The sequence below is a fragment of the Balaenoptera ricei genome, chromosome 1 (genome assembly GCF_028023285.1).
Source record: "Balaenoptera ricei isolate mBalRic1 chromosome 1, mBalRic1.hap2, whole genome shotgun sequence".
Lineage (NCBI taxonomy): Eukaryota > Metazoa > Chordata > Mammalia > Artiodactyla > Balaenopteridae > Balaenoptera > Balaenoptera ricei.
Genome location: NC_082639.1, coordinates 83,141,862 through 83,155,845, shown reverse-complemented (window position 1 = coordinate 83,155,845; position 13,984 = coordinate 83,141,862). Strand labels below are relative to the sequence as shown.

Sequence of the window (13,984 nt, the reverse complement as noted above, 5' to 3'; positions counted from 1 at the left end):
CTGTTTTGAGAGACCGAAAGCTTATGTGGTTTGGGGAGTCTTCTTTAAGAAAAGGAGCATAAATTCACAAATACAAAACTAGGTACAAGCACTTGAAAGGGGTTTGTCTATGCAAGGAAGGCATCCTGGAGTTGAGGATTTATTAGCTAAATGATAAATCCACTTCTAGAAGGGAGTGACTCTAAAAGCAGGGGATCCAGTCAGAAAGCAATTGTAATATCCCAGACCCAAGAACAGAAGGACAGAGAACAAAGTATCAGCAGAGAAAATGGAAAATGGAGAATGAGTTTGGGCATTAACAGGGGAGGAAAACCCATAGTGATTAGTGGGATATGAGGGGAGGGAGGAATCAGCAGAAGTGACTCTAAGGTTTGTACTGCAGTCAGAAAAAGGGAAATCAGGGCAGGAAACTGGGGGTGGGTGGTGTTGCCTTTAGGTTGATGGCAGCACCTCTCTGGAGAGGTGCGGGTCCATGGGCAAGCTTTCCTAAGTGCCGGACACAGCGCTAGGCCCAGTATCTTGATGGAAGCTGCGCATGGGAGAGATTTCTAAGCCAGAGAATCTGGCTCTGAAGAGAGGCAGCACCCTCGGTGGGAGGAAATTTTCAATCCTGTGACATTTCGATTCTGTTTTCCCGTTGGCCCCAAGAAATCTTAGAGGAATAGAAAATTGTATTACTTGCTCCAAGAATCAGAATAAAGACAGGAAGCAGTGGTTGCTGGTTACCTTTTCCGGGAGTGGCCCAGAGGATGTTTACAGGAAAGATTCCTTTCTGACCTTTGACTTGTAGATCTTTTAGACTAGAAATAGGGCCTCCAGAGTAGAAATCCTAGGGGGACAGAGCAAATACAAATAATAGATAAAACAGAAGAGGAATTTTCCAAGTCACAAAGCACCCTTGCACGTCCCTCAAAAAGAAAGGAAAACAGCTGGGGAGAGGGTGGAGAGAATCTTCCTTGATACAAGATTACATCTCCGTTCCTGTCGCTCCCCTCTTCCGTCTCGCTCTTTTCACCCTCCTCCCTCATTTCCTAAATTCCCTTCCATTGACTAAACAAGAATATTAAATGGAGGTAGGGGCAGGAAAAGCCTATATATAAGTGGTTTCCCCAAATCATAGGTTATTTTAGAAGATGAGCCATCCTTGCTGTCAGTACAGTTACATCAGGTAAGGTCACAGTATTTACCAAGTACACAACTAATTCAACTAGGACTGCAGTCAGGTTTGGCCTCTCCTAGTGATCAGTGGAGTTGTCAAGTTGTTCTCAAATATCAGGGTACAAATCCTTGCATACCACTCCCTAGTGGGGTAACTGTGGTCAGGTTATCTTGTTTCCTTATCTGAGAAGTGGAGATAACAAGAGGTGACCATGGAAAGTAATTAGCAGAGTCCTTAGACAGGCAGGAAGTACAAAGGCAGGTCCAGATTTTATGGGGCCTGAAGATTACATAACTTTGGGGGCCCTCTTAAATAAAAAGAAGCTAAATCTTACTTTTGCAAGTTTTATATGAATACATTGCTAAGGCCCCTCCCAGGGTCTGGGAAAGACTTGTTAAAGTGGGAGGACCTGAAGCTTCAGCTTCATCAGATTCAAGGTAAATCCACCTCTGAATAAATGTTCAAAATCGATGTTAGCTTCCGCTGTTCTGTATTTATTTTAAAAATGTTTATAGAGCACTTGCTATGTGCCAGGCTGTGAGGTCCTGCTAGGTGTTAAGGGTGTTACACATCTGGAAATTCTATGCCCTAGGTAAAAGGAAGGTCATTAAATATCAAAGCAAACCAAACTCCTTATCTAAAGAATGTGGTTTGATTTGACAAAACATCCCTAGCTAATAAATGACTGCAAAGCCCTTTGCAGAACTCCTTAACAGAAATACAGCACCAGCGGAATAGATGAGCTTTTTGTAATCAGTATTTAAATTTTTTTTCATTAAAAAAAATTGTGGTAAAATACATATAACATAAAATTTGCTATCTTAACCATTTTTAAGTATACAGTTCAATGGTATTAAGTACATCCATATTGTTGTGCAACTATCACCACCATCCATCTCCAGAACAATTTTTATCTTGCAAAACTGACCCATTAAGCCCTAACTCTCCATTTCCCCTTCCCCAGAGCCCCTGGCAACCACCATTCTATTTTCTGTCTGTATGATTTTGACTACTTAGAGTAGTCAAATACTCTAAGAGTATTTGTATCTTATATCTGTGAAAATCCACTTATAGAGTACTTCATGTAAGTGGAATCAGACAGTATTTATCTTTTTGTGACTGGCTTATTTCACTTAACATAATGTCCTCAAGGTTCATCAATGCAGTAGCATGTGTTAGAATTTCCTTCTTTTTTTGAGGCTGAGTAATATTCCATTGTATGTATATACCACATTTTGCTCATTCATTCATCCATCGATGGACACTTGGGTTGATTCCATGTTTTAGCTATTGTGGATAATGCTGCTGTAAACATGGGTGTACAAGTGGTGATCATTTTTACTTTGCTTTAGAAATTTTGCATCTCCACGATCACTGGTTAGAATGTACTTGGATTATTGCTTTCCTTTGTCACATGTGAATTATATAAAGCAGTCAAATGCCCGAGAGCCAGTAATCAAACTTAAGTTCTTCCTCATAGTCGACCCCTATATTACTGCCAGGACAAGGACAGTGGGTCAGTGGGGCCCTGATCTAGGACTTAAGAGATCTGGGTCCTGGTGTCAGCAATGCAGTGAGTGTTAGTTACTTATGTGATATTAGGGAAAATTCTTTCATTTTGCTGGACCTCAGTTTCCTCATCTGTCTTGTGAGTCATTTGGACTAGGAATACCTTTCCAGGGTGATCAGCTCAGCCTGCGTCTTGGGAAATTCCTCATTCCCAGGCAAACTAGGATGGTTGGTCACCCTCCCTTCGTCAAGTACTCAAATATGACACCAGATTTTTTAAAAACGTGCTGGATTAAACAGAGTAAGGCTGTTTACCACCCTCCCCCAGGAAATATCAAAAGGGAATGCAGCAGCTGAGTCAGGTTAGGACAAAATTCCAAATGTGTAATTTTTAACAGGCTTTTTGGGAAAGGGTTGATTTCAGATCCTGTGAAGTAGTCATCCCTCACAAATGTTCTGGTTAGGGAGGTTTGTATGTTAACGATTAGACAAGAGCTGTTAAAATCTCAGCTGAGCAGCTTAAAATATTTTCTACTATTAATAAATAGCTTGGCTTCTCATAGAACCAACTGTAAAGCAGGTAAGATTTTTTTTTCCCTCCAGGTGCACACTTCTATGTCATGGAGGAAAAATAAAACAAACAATAATAGCAAATGAACAAAATTAAACTAAGATGTGCTCCTTGTCTGATCTGCAACTAAAAGGAAAGCTGAGCCTGGAATATGTTGTAATTCCCCCTCCCTTATATAGGAATGTGCTGATGTGCCTGCCTCAAATCCCACATGAGCCCCCTTTACTGGGAGGATAATTCAGCCAGATTCCAGCTACCATAAGCAAACAGGCAAGGCTGGTGTGAATGAAGTCAATGAAGATTTTGAGGACTGTTAACTTCTAGGAGTGAAATGAATTCCTGGTTGATTTGGGCAAAAGAAGCATTTCAGCTCGATCTGTTGGTTGCATATTTTTAGATTATTTGTGGTTTCAATACTAGGTCCATGGGCAGTTATAGTGTGTTACTGATTAGATCGGGTCTTGACATGGGGCCTAAATGGCAACCTTGGGCCCATACAACCTTCTCCCTACAGGTATACAGAGAAATAAAAAGACAATTCCCCACATCAATTATTATTCCCTGTAGAAAATAGTTCAATGACCCTTTTTTCCCAGTCTGTCATGATAGAATCTGTATTTATAGATCAAGTTATATTTTATAAAACATTATGTTTTATAAAACAAATACATCATTCAAATTTCATACATTAAGGTAATATGTGTAAGGTAAGACATTATTATCCCCATTTTGTAAATGCAGAAATGGAAGCCCAGAGAAGTTAGGAGTTTTTCCCACGGATACAAAACTGGTAAGTGACAGAGCTGGTCTCAAACCTAGGTCTTCTCAACCAAAATCAGGACTTATTACAATGCAAAGCAAAATGTGTTTTGCTTTTTTAAAATATTCCTTCTAGCCATTTTACTAATCTTTCTCATGCATTGATACCATCTAAAGAGAATGATTAACAGGAGTTTAGAGAGAGTTTTAAAAGAGAAGAGGGTCAAAAGCAATGTTGGGTAACACCTCCATTTAAAGGACCAACAGGAGGAAGAGGAGACAGCAAAGAGGTCAGTGGGGTGCTCTGAGAAGGGGCAGGGGACCCAGCCAGTTTAGTGCTGCCTCCAAAGCCGAGGGAGGGGAGAGGAAACCTGGTCTATAAGGGTAATAATTGACAGTGACCTGGGGTTTGGTGTTCAGGGACGTACTGATGACCTCAGGGGGCACAATTTCATGTAGCCGGAGTCTTGGGTTCAGTAAACCCAAATATTCACCCTCAGCCCGACAAACCCTCAGATGCTGGCTGTGTGCCCATTCCACTCCAGTGACACTGATGAGCAGCTCTCCAAGCAGCCACTGCACTTTTGAATAACTTTCACTCCTTAGGAGTTCATTCTTAAGCAGAGTGCCTGCTGCGCTCTGGGCACTCTTAACTGCTAGGGTTGAGAGCTGTAAACAAAATGTTCAAACGCTCTGCACTCATAAACTTACCTTCTAGTGGTGAGAAATGCCTTAAACAAAACGAAGTGTGCTGTCAGGTGGGAAGAAGTGCTATGAAGAAAAATCAAGCATGAGGTGATTGTGGGGAGGAAGAGGGGCTTATATCATGCATTAGATAGTCAGGGAAGTTCTCTCTGATATAATTCTGTTTGGGGAAAGGCCCCAATGAAATGAAGAAGCAAGCCATGTGGATGGATAACTAGGGAGAAGAGCATCTCAGGCAGAAAATACAAAGGCCCTGGGGTAAGGAACAGCAGGAGGAGGAGGATAGGAGGTGAGATCAGGGAGGGATGGGATGAGGGGGAACATGGCGCACCATGCAAGGCTTTGAGAGCCACGGCCAGCTCTGTGTCACCAAGGTTTTTGCCCAGAGCAGCTAAAAATGAAGTTGACAAGTACTGAGATGGGAAAGTCTGGGGGAGGTGCAGGCTTAGTGGTAAAGATCAGGAGCTCAGATTTTGAAATATTAGGTTTTACCTGCTCATTAGACATCTAGGAGGATATGTTGACAGGGTGAAGTCTTCAGGGCAGAGGCCAAGGCTATCAGCAAACAGACGGTGTATAAAGCCACAGACCAAATGGGGTGTAGATGGAGCAAGGATGAGGTCTCCCATTTACAGTTCAGGAAGCTGTGGCATCCAGCAAAGGTTGAGAAGGAGTAACCAGTGAGGCTGAAGCACTTGGAGAGAATGATGCCTTAGAAACTAATGAAGCAAGTGTTTGAAGAAGGAGGGCGGGATCAGATTTGTACAATGCTAATAGGTCAAGCAAAATGGGGATCAAGAACAGGCCACTGGGTATGGCAACATGGAGCTCATTGGTTATCTTGAGATCTGTGTGAGGGGGAAGTGGAGTAATGGGGAGAAAAACCTGACTGGAGTACGTTCAAGAGAAAATGAGGGAAGAGGAGGTGGAGACAGCAAGTATGACAACTTTTTCAAGGAATTTCATCATAATGACAATCAGAGAAATGAGGCAGTAGCTGGAAGGAGATATGGGGTGAGGGGAAAGTGTTTGGTTGCTTGTTTAAGATGGGAGATATTGCAGAATATTTGCATATTTATCCAAATAAGCCAGTAGAGAGAGGGAAATTGATGATGCAGGAGAGGAGACAATGGCAAGAGCAAGGTACTTGCATGGAGAATGCGGAAGAGAGCCAGGGCCCAGGTGAGTGTTGGCCTTGGAGAGGAACACAGACAGTTACAGAAGGAGCCTTGCAACAGGAGGCACACAGAATGCAAGGACGCAGATGCAGACATTTGATAGATTTAGTGGTACGTCTGTGGAAGCTCTCTTATTATGCTTTTATTTTCTAAGTAAAATAAGAAGCAAGCCCAACAGTTGAAAGTGAGAAGGCTTGAGGAGAGAGAGAATCAGCAAAAACCTGTCTTTGGAGAATGGGAGAGTCAGTTGACTGAGGAAATCGGTGAGGATTGTCAGGCAGCAAAGGTTTGCGGTCACTTAAGATGATGGTATTGTTGGGTCACTGAGATTAAACCATCAGACTTCAGGCCTCCCTCTGCTCCCACTCCTCACATGTGCTCTCCATTAAAACATATAGCATCTATTATTTTATTTGATCTACAAACATTTGTGTCACACTTAACCAAGTCCCAGGTATTCGTAGCTGCAGTCAGGGCTCGTTCTCTCCAGGGTCAGGCTCAGAGGTGGGTAGGGAGGAGAGAGGCGGGAGGGGGAGGTTGACTCCAGTAGGGTCATTAGCTCTCATGCCCTATGAACAGAGGGAATCAATATTCTTTGAAGGTGGCAAACTCCCTTCAGGAGGGAGGAAAGAAGCAGTTGGAAAACGTGGCTTTGATTTAAGAACTAAATGAACTTCGATATACTGAACCCCAGAATTACACAGGCCTACCCACCCAGGCTTAAGCTTCAATGGACCTTCACAGACCTTCCCAAGGGGCTCTGTGTGAAATTTACAGCATGGAAGAGGAAAGGCAGAAAACAAGTGACCCCCTGTAGGCAACTAACTGCTGAGAAGAGAGAGGCAAGGAAGGTGTGTTTGCACCTGGCACAGGTCCAATTTCTCTTTCCAACGTCACCAGTGAGGTACATCATGCTATCTGGTGGGGATAGAGTGGGAAAGGGCTAGTTGGAAAGAAGGAGACCAGGAGTGTGACACTAATTCATGTCACCCACATAGAAGAAAACAGCAGGTATGGGGAAGGAGGTTTCCCTCCTAACAGTCATGAATTGAAAGAAAGGTCTTGGACCATGAGAAGCTGTCCAGTGCCATGCCTGGGCCTTGAACCTCCCTTCAGCCCTGAAGCGAGCACTGGATAGGTGAGAGGGAGTGAGAAATTTGAGGGTATAAACAAGGAAGTGATTACCATGTTGGCCTATGTAACCTGAGCTAGCCAACAAGGGAAGTGAGATAGTGAAAAGGTGGTAGGGCCAATCAATTGGAGGCCCAAGTGAGTCAAAGAATGCTTGGCTTCGAGGTTTCAGAGGGAATGTGCTGGAAAGGTCGCAGCCTTTCACATACTGAAAAAGCACTACTATGATCCTCTTGAGTCTTTTTGCTGGAATTAAACACACCCAGTTCCTTCACTGGTCCTCATGTAAGAATGTTTCAAGTATATTTATAAACAGACTGGTTGTTTTCCCCTGCACATGTACCAGCTTGTTCCTTTGAAAGAGTGGCACCTGGAGACCACTACAAGACTCCATCCAGCGAAAGTAGGCAGGAGCCCATCTCCCCTGGCCATAGACACCCTCCCTCAACAGGTACAGGAAGCCAGGATTTCATTCCTCTTTCAGTGTTTCCATCCCCCTGCTAACTCAACTTGAGCTGTCTGGCTACTGCAACTCCCATGTTTTTTGGTTCAAGTACTGCTGCCAGGTAAGGGCTTTACCACCCCATACCTAGCCAGCTGGATTTTTTGGACCTTGTGTGTATATTTACCCATATTAAATAGCAAAGGTTGGAGGAGTGACTTATTTGTGGGTTATTTCAACTCACTAAAATTTCTTGCTTCATGACTTTTCTTTTAATCCATTTCTTGATGATTTAGTATTAGTCTCAGAAATTTTTGGTGGTGAAGGGAAGTATATAATTTATTTACATCTATTTATTCAGCAGCCACAAATCTTTATCAAGAACCTTCTAAAAGGTCAGTATTGGGATACAGCAGTAGACAAATCAGACATAGCCCCTGCCTTCGTGGAGTATGCAGTGTAGGATCAGAAGAAGGGCCTTTCCTTTTGGTTTGTATTTTTAATAAGGCAGATCTCAACTTACCTAGAGACCTGAACTTATCTATTGGAATTTCTTCTTTTCTCCTCTAGTTATAACAGAAGAATTGACCCTATCCCTCCAAAAACCAGTCTCTTTACTTCTACTATTGGATTCATCCCTTCTTACCTATTTCCTCTCTCTCCTGCATCATCCAGCTCTTTCTCTCTACCAGGTGATTCCATTCAGCACAGGCATCTGCTCAAATATTTCTCACCTTCAAAAACCCTTTCCTTGACCCACATTTCCCTCTCCAGCTACTGCTCTATTCCTTTGTGTTCTTCATAACAAAACTTCTTGAAAAAAAAAAAATCCTCTACGCATGATGTATCTGAGGCTGGAAACAACGTGGATGTATTTGGAACAGCTGTGAGTGTCATGGCAGAGAGCTGATAAGCGAGAAACAGCACTTTCCAGAGTGGTAGGCACTGAGAGCAAAGCCCTCTGCAAATATTTTGATGGTAGGTGGCTGTGTCATAGCGAAGCAGGAACTGACCTCCCCTCGGCAGACCTATGCTGAATCCCTGTTCTACCATTCTGTAGCTGATGTGACCCTAATCAAGTTACTTAACTTCTTTGAGCCTCAGTTTCCTCATCTACCAAATAGAAGTAGAGATATTGTTCTCATAAGTTTGTTGTGACAATGAAATAGAATACCTGAAAGTGTGAAGCAAATGTTAGGATGTATTAGCATACAGTAATATTTAAAAGAAGGAGGTTCACCCCAGTTGGCGCCTGGGTTCACACCAAACCAGAGCCTGAGCCAAAGGCTTGCATGCACGGCACCCCTGTTGTACATTTGGAAATGTGATTCTGGGGAGCAGGACTGGGAAGAGGAGGAATGAAAGAGAGAAGGAGGGAGGGAAGGCCAGTACAAGTATGTGTTGGTCAGGGCTGCGGGTGACAGGTGCTCAGTGTCACACAACCTTCTGAGGAGCCTTATGAAATGCATCTCTGAACAGTCCCCTGAGGAACTAAAAGGGGGAGCACTTATGCAGAGATTTGTACCTCTGTTGGTTAAGGGTGGCCCGCTAGGCATTGACTCCCCATCTCTTCAGGGCTGCACACATGTGAGTGCCAAGTGGACCCCAGGGGAGGAAGTGAAAGCAAAAGGTGCAGGATGAGGAAAGGCCATATCAGGTTGTACCTTTGACAATTACTCAAAACGGGTTCCTGCAGCAGCAGCTGGAGTAAGGGAAGGGATCAGGAGGGTTTGAAATGGGGCAGAAGATACAATCCCAACTGACAGAAATGAAAACAAAGAAGATGATGACATGCCTTGGCTTTAGTATTGATAGCAGTTATTATATACCATCTCTCTGCAGAAAAAGAGGGTAGATCTTAGACATTATTTTTCCATCCTATTTTCTGAGGAACTATGTATTTCTGTAGAATTAAGAAATGCAATCCCCAAATGCCCCACCTGGCTTTTTGTAGCAAATTATAATTAGAAATGTCATGACCTAATTGAAAGAGACCCAGACCAAGACCTTAGATGAACTGCTTAATTTCTCTGGTGAAGTAGGGGAAGAAGTTGTGGGGTAAATTGCTTCTACCACTACTACTATGGTATCTTTTCCCCTATATTCTAGTGGGGTTTTTTTTGCGGGGGAGGGAAGGGAAATTCCTCAAATAATCTATGTAAAAATATTTTGTAAACTAAGAAGGATTATTATCATTTGGGCATTATTAAGCATTAATTACTAAAAATTATTTTTCTAAGATATTTTATCATAATCAAAATAATTCGAATTCAGTCAAATCCATAGACCTAGAGCATAAACTTTGTGCCAGGCCTCGTGCAATCCACTATGGATTCAAAGATGCATAGAGAGGAATGACAAAGAGTTACGTTCACTCTTGAGGACTACACATGAGTACTACTATCATAGCAAGAAAAAGTAAAAGCATCAATGCTTTGCCAGATGGAAATGTTCAGAAACAAATGTCTTACAAATGTTGAAAATGTGTATATGTTGTCCAGCAGTCAAAACAATAGAAATAATTAGACAACTTATTGTGTCATTCTCTAATTTACCAAATCTAGCATTTGTTTAATAGGGGGTAAAGGCTGGCAATGTGCTCTTGCCTAGGAAAATTATTTAAAATTACACTCCTAAATTCAGGAGCACTTTTCCTTTCAAAATTATTTTAAAACAATTAAATACAAACATACAAGATTCATGGCAGCAAGAACGACTGAATATGATCAGGAGTCAGGAGACCCTTGGTCATTTATTCATTCAGTCAATGATTATTCATTAGCACCAACTGTATGCCAGGTACTGTGTTAAGTGCTGGGTGGGTGTAGAGTGGGGAACAACACAGATGGTTACTGTTCACATGAGAATGGTTGGGATTGCCTAGGGAGGGAGTAGAGAGTGAGGAGGGAAGAGGGCACAGGACCAGCCCCAAAGGATGCTAACATTTCAGGGTCAGGTGGCCCACAAATGAGAAGCCACCCAAGGAGAAGGAGTAGGCAAAGAGGCAGAAGGAAAAGCAGGAGAGAGTGCATTCTCATAGAAGCTAAAAGAGAATGTATGAAGAAGGAACGAGTAGCCTATCCTTAGTGTAGACTACTGCTGAGACATCAAAGAAGGTGAAGGGCTGTGAAAGATCTCTCCACAGGAAGGTTATTGATGGCAGAACCAGAGCAGGTGTGTTGAGAAGTGACTGGGATGTGCATCTTCAAATGCAGACCACTCATTCACAAACCTTTGTCAACAAGACAAGAGCTGGATGGATGTGTGAAGATCAGGGGAAATTTTCAGAGATGGAAGATAGTAGATTATGTTTGGAAGCTGATGAAAAGAATTCATGAGAGTAATGTTACCTAAATCGTTTTTTAAGATGCAACTTCCGGGCTTCCCTGGTGGCGCCGTGGTTGAGAGTCTGCCTGCCAATGCAGGGGACACGGGTTCGAGCCCTGGTCTGGGAAGATCCCACATGCCGTGGAGCGACTGGGCCCATGAGCCACAATTGCTGAGCCTGCGCATCTGGAGCCTGTGCTCCGCAACAAGAGAGGCCGCGATAGTGAGAGGCCCGCGCACCGCGATGAAGAGTGGCCCCCGCTTGCCACAACTAGAGAAAGCCCTCGCACAGAAACGAAGACCCAACACAGCCATAAATAAATAAATAAATTAAAAAAAAAAAAAAAGATGCAACTTCCAGTAAGAAATATATCTTACACACTGGGACTCAGTATGTGCTCTACACACATACAATTGAGACAAATGTTTCAGAAAACAATAGTTTAATGAAATAATGTTTGTCTTTATTATGTGCAATGGTTCTGATAACTTCTATTCTATTCGTTTTAAATTAAGTTTTAAAAGTATAATTGATTATATGCTCTATGTAATAAATTCAAACAAAACAAAAGTAGTACAGTAAAACTAAAATTTCTCCTTCATACCTGCCATCCTTCCAAATCCCATTTCCCAGCTCAGAGGAGGATTGGGAATTAACAATTTGAATTTGAAGTGTATCCTTTGAAAGCATTTTCTGTGCATTTAAATAAGTATGCACACACACACACACAAAGTTGTTTTGTTTTGGTTTTGGTTTTTACGAATGTGATCATATATACTCGTGTTCTGAAACTTGATTTTTTTTTTCTCTCTTTCTCTCTGTTGAAGGGATTTTTATGTCAATACATTATTATCCACCTCATTCTTTAGAAAGGCTTGTAGCTTTCCATATGAATGTACTGTGATTTATTTAAAGCATCCCTCTATTGCAGGACAGTGAAATTGATTCTAATTTTTTAGTTTCACACAGTGCTACAACGAACATCTGTCTACAGATGTGAATAATTTTAAGGAAGAGAATCTTGGAAATAAATAAATAAGTAAATGAATAGGAACATTTTGATAGATATTACCAGATAGGCTTCTTTAAAGGCCAAGGTCAGTGTACACAATGACATATGATAACCAATGATAGTCTATTGTCAGTGATAGTCTATAATCAATTTGTCCATTTTTTGGGGTCTATTTCTTGATTTTGTCTTGCTTTGTAAGGACTTTCCCATTATGAAAATCATAAACACTCTCCCATATTTCTGTTTATTAATTTTATAGTTTTATTTTGTATTTAACCTACAGCTTTTTAAATGTATCCAATTTTTTAAATTGGTGAGAAGGGGAGATAAAACTATTTTTTTCCCACATGGACAGCCAATTTTTCCAACACTATTTTGTTAAACATTATAACCCTTCCAATGTTGTAAAATCTACCTTTATCCTATCTGTATTCTAATATGTGGCCTCTGGTCTGTGCCATTGATGTATTATCTATTGCAGCAACAATTCCACATGATTTAATGATAGTAGCTTTATGGTTTATTTGATAACTGGGAGGGCAATATTGCCCCTGTTGCTTTTGTTTTTCTCATTTTCTTGGTTATTCTCATGTACTTACTTTTAAGGACAACCTTTACAGTCACTTTATGTTCCATTATAAAATCCCTTTAGGGTGTTGGCTGTGATTTGCCTATATTTTCTGTATGAAATGTTATCCAAAGTCATCCATTTACAGTAAGGCATGGAGGATCAGATGTTTGAGGACAGTGAGGGTTTGAGATCATTGTAATAGAAAGTAAAAGAGGGGCTTCCCTGCTGGCGCAATGGTTAAGAATCCACCTGGAAATGCAGAGGACACAGGTTCGAGCCCTGGTGCGGGAAGATCCCACATGCCACGGAACAACTAAACCTGTGTGCCACAACTACTGAGCCTGCACTCTAGAGCCTGCAAGCCGCAGCTACTGAGCCCGCGTGCCTAGAGCCCGTGCTCTGCAACAATAGAAGCCCTCGCCCACATGCAGCAACGAAGACCCAGTGCAGCCATAAATAAATAAATAAATTAATTAATTAATTAATTTTTTAAAAAAGTAGAAGAGCTGGCTTAACAGAGTGTCCTACAGAGGAGGAAGCAGCCAAGAATTTATAAGAGTGTCTATCTGCAGTTTGGGTGATTTTTTCATCCACGCTCAGCTGCTCACGAGCAGGCATGAAGAAGGATTTTAGTTGGGTTCATGTTGGGATTGGGTGTGGCTAAGACCAGCATAATAGAGGGAGAGAAGAACAAAAGAAATGAAGATATTTTTATCTCTTTGTCTTCCTTTTGGTAAAGATAGAACACAAATAATTTTGTTTTCTATTCATCAAATGGGAATATGTGTGAACAAATGAAGAGAGGTACAATTTTTTTGTTTTGTTGTTGCTTTAAACATGTTAGTAAAATAAAAATGTTAACTTGTGAGCAAGAAAGCTAAATTACAACTGATCTTAATATTGTATAAATAATTTATCATACGTATATAATCATGTTATACTTGAGATACTTCCCTTGTAACAGGAGAGCACTTTTGGTGTGAACTCCTATTTTTTGAGTGTGTATATATTTCCCTAACATTTTCTTTGGTACTAAGCATTCTCAAATGTGTTCCCAGGGGTATCTGGAAATGTTGGTACATAGCCATTTGGCAGTTTAGGGATTTGTTAGAGTGTGGGAAAATTCCAAGGTTATTTTCAGGTTACAACATCTGCATACTTCTTTGCAGGTCCAAAGAATAATTTAGTTTTAAAACTGTAAGGATACCTTAGTCTTGGTCCTCACTGAGAGGAGAAATTACTTCTATCTTTGAAGAAATATCATTCAAAAGAAAATCCTGAGTTAGAAAATTGTAGACCTAAATCCAGATGAAATAAAAAAATCTACTAATATTTCAAATTGCTTAGTGGTTTATTATATTTTCCTTTACTTAGACAAGCAAAGTTAAAGTACTACTAAAGAAGGTAGTCATAAGGGATATGGCCATGGATATGATGGATTCACCATGGATGTGATGGATATCACCATGGATATAAAAAACCAACATTTTTACATTTTTCCTCTCTGTGAACCCAAGCTTCAGCAGGGTGATTTTCTGTTCCATCCTGGGGAAATAACTCAGAGTCACTCCTTTGGGGCTTTCCAAACTCTTGAGATGCTCTCCATTCTCATCATAGCT

At 41.3% G+C, this 13,984-nt stretch overlaps 2 long non-coding RNA genes across 3 annotated transcripts in view; one reads left to right on the top strand and one right to left on the bottom strand.

The window, feature by feature from the left end:
• The window catches only part of LOC132368076 (uncharacterized), a 36,241-nt gene extending 30,857 nt beyond the window's left edge, over positions 1-5,384 (bottom strand). For both annotated transcript variants that reach the window (XR_009503915.1, XR_009503916.1), the window contains exons 1-2: positions 5,196-5,384; positions 727-829 (exon numbers count right to left, since the gene is read on the bottom strand). This is a non-coding gene — a long non-coding RNA (uncharacterized LOC132368076). The remainder of the gene's footprint in view (positions 1-726; positions 830-5,195) is intronic.
• On the top strand, positions 4,218-13,704 carry LOC132368060 (uncharacterized). Its single transcript, XR_009503913.1, has 2 exons — positions 4,218-4,288; positions 10,822-13,704. It is a non-coding gene; the product is annotated as an uncharacterized LOC132368060 (long non-coding RNA).
• The last annotated feature ends 280 nt before the right edge of the window (positions 13,705-13,984 follow it).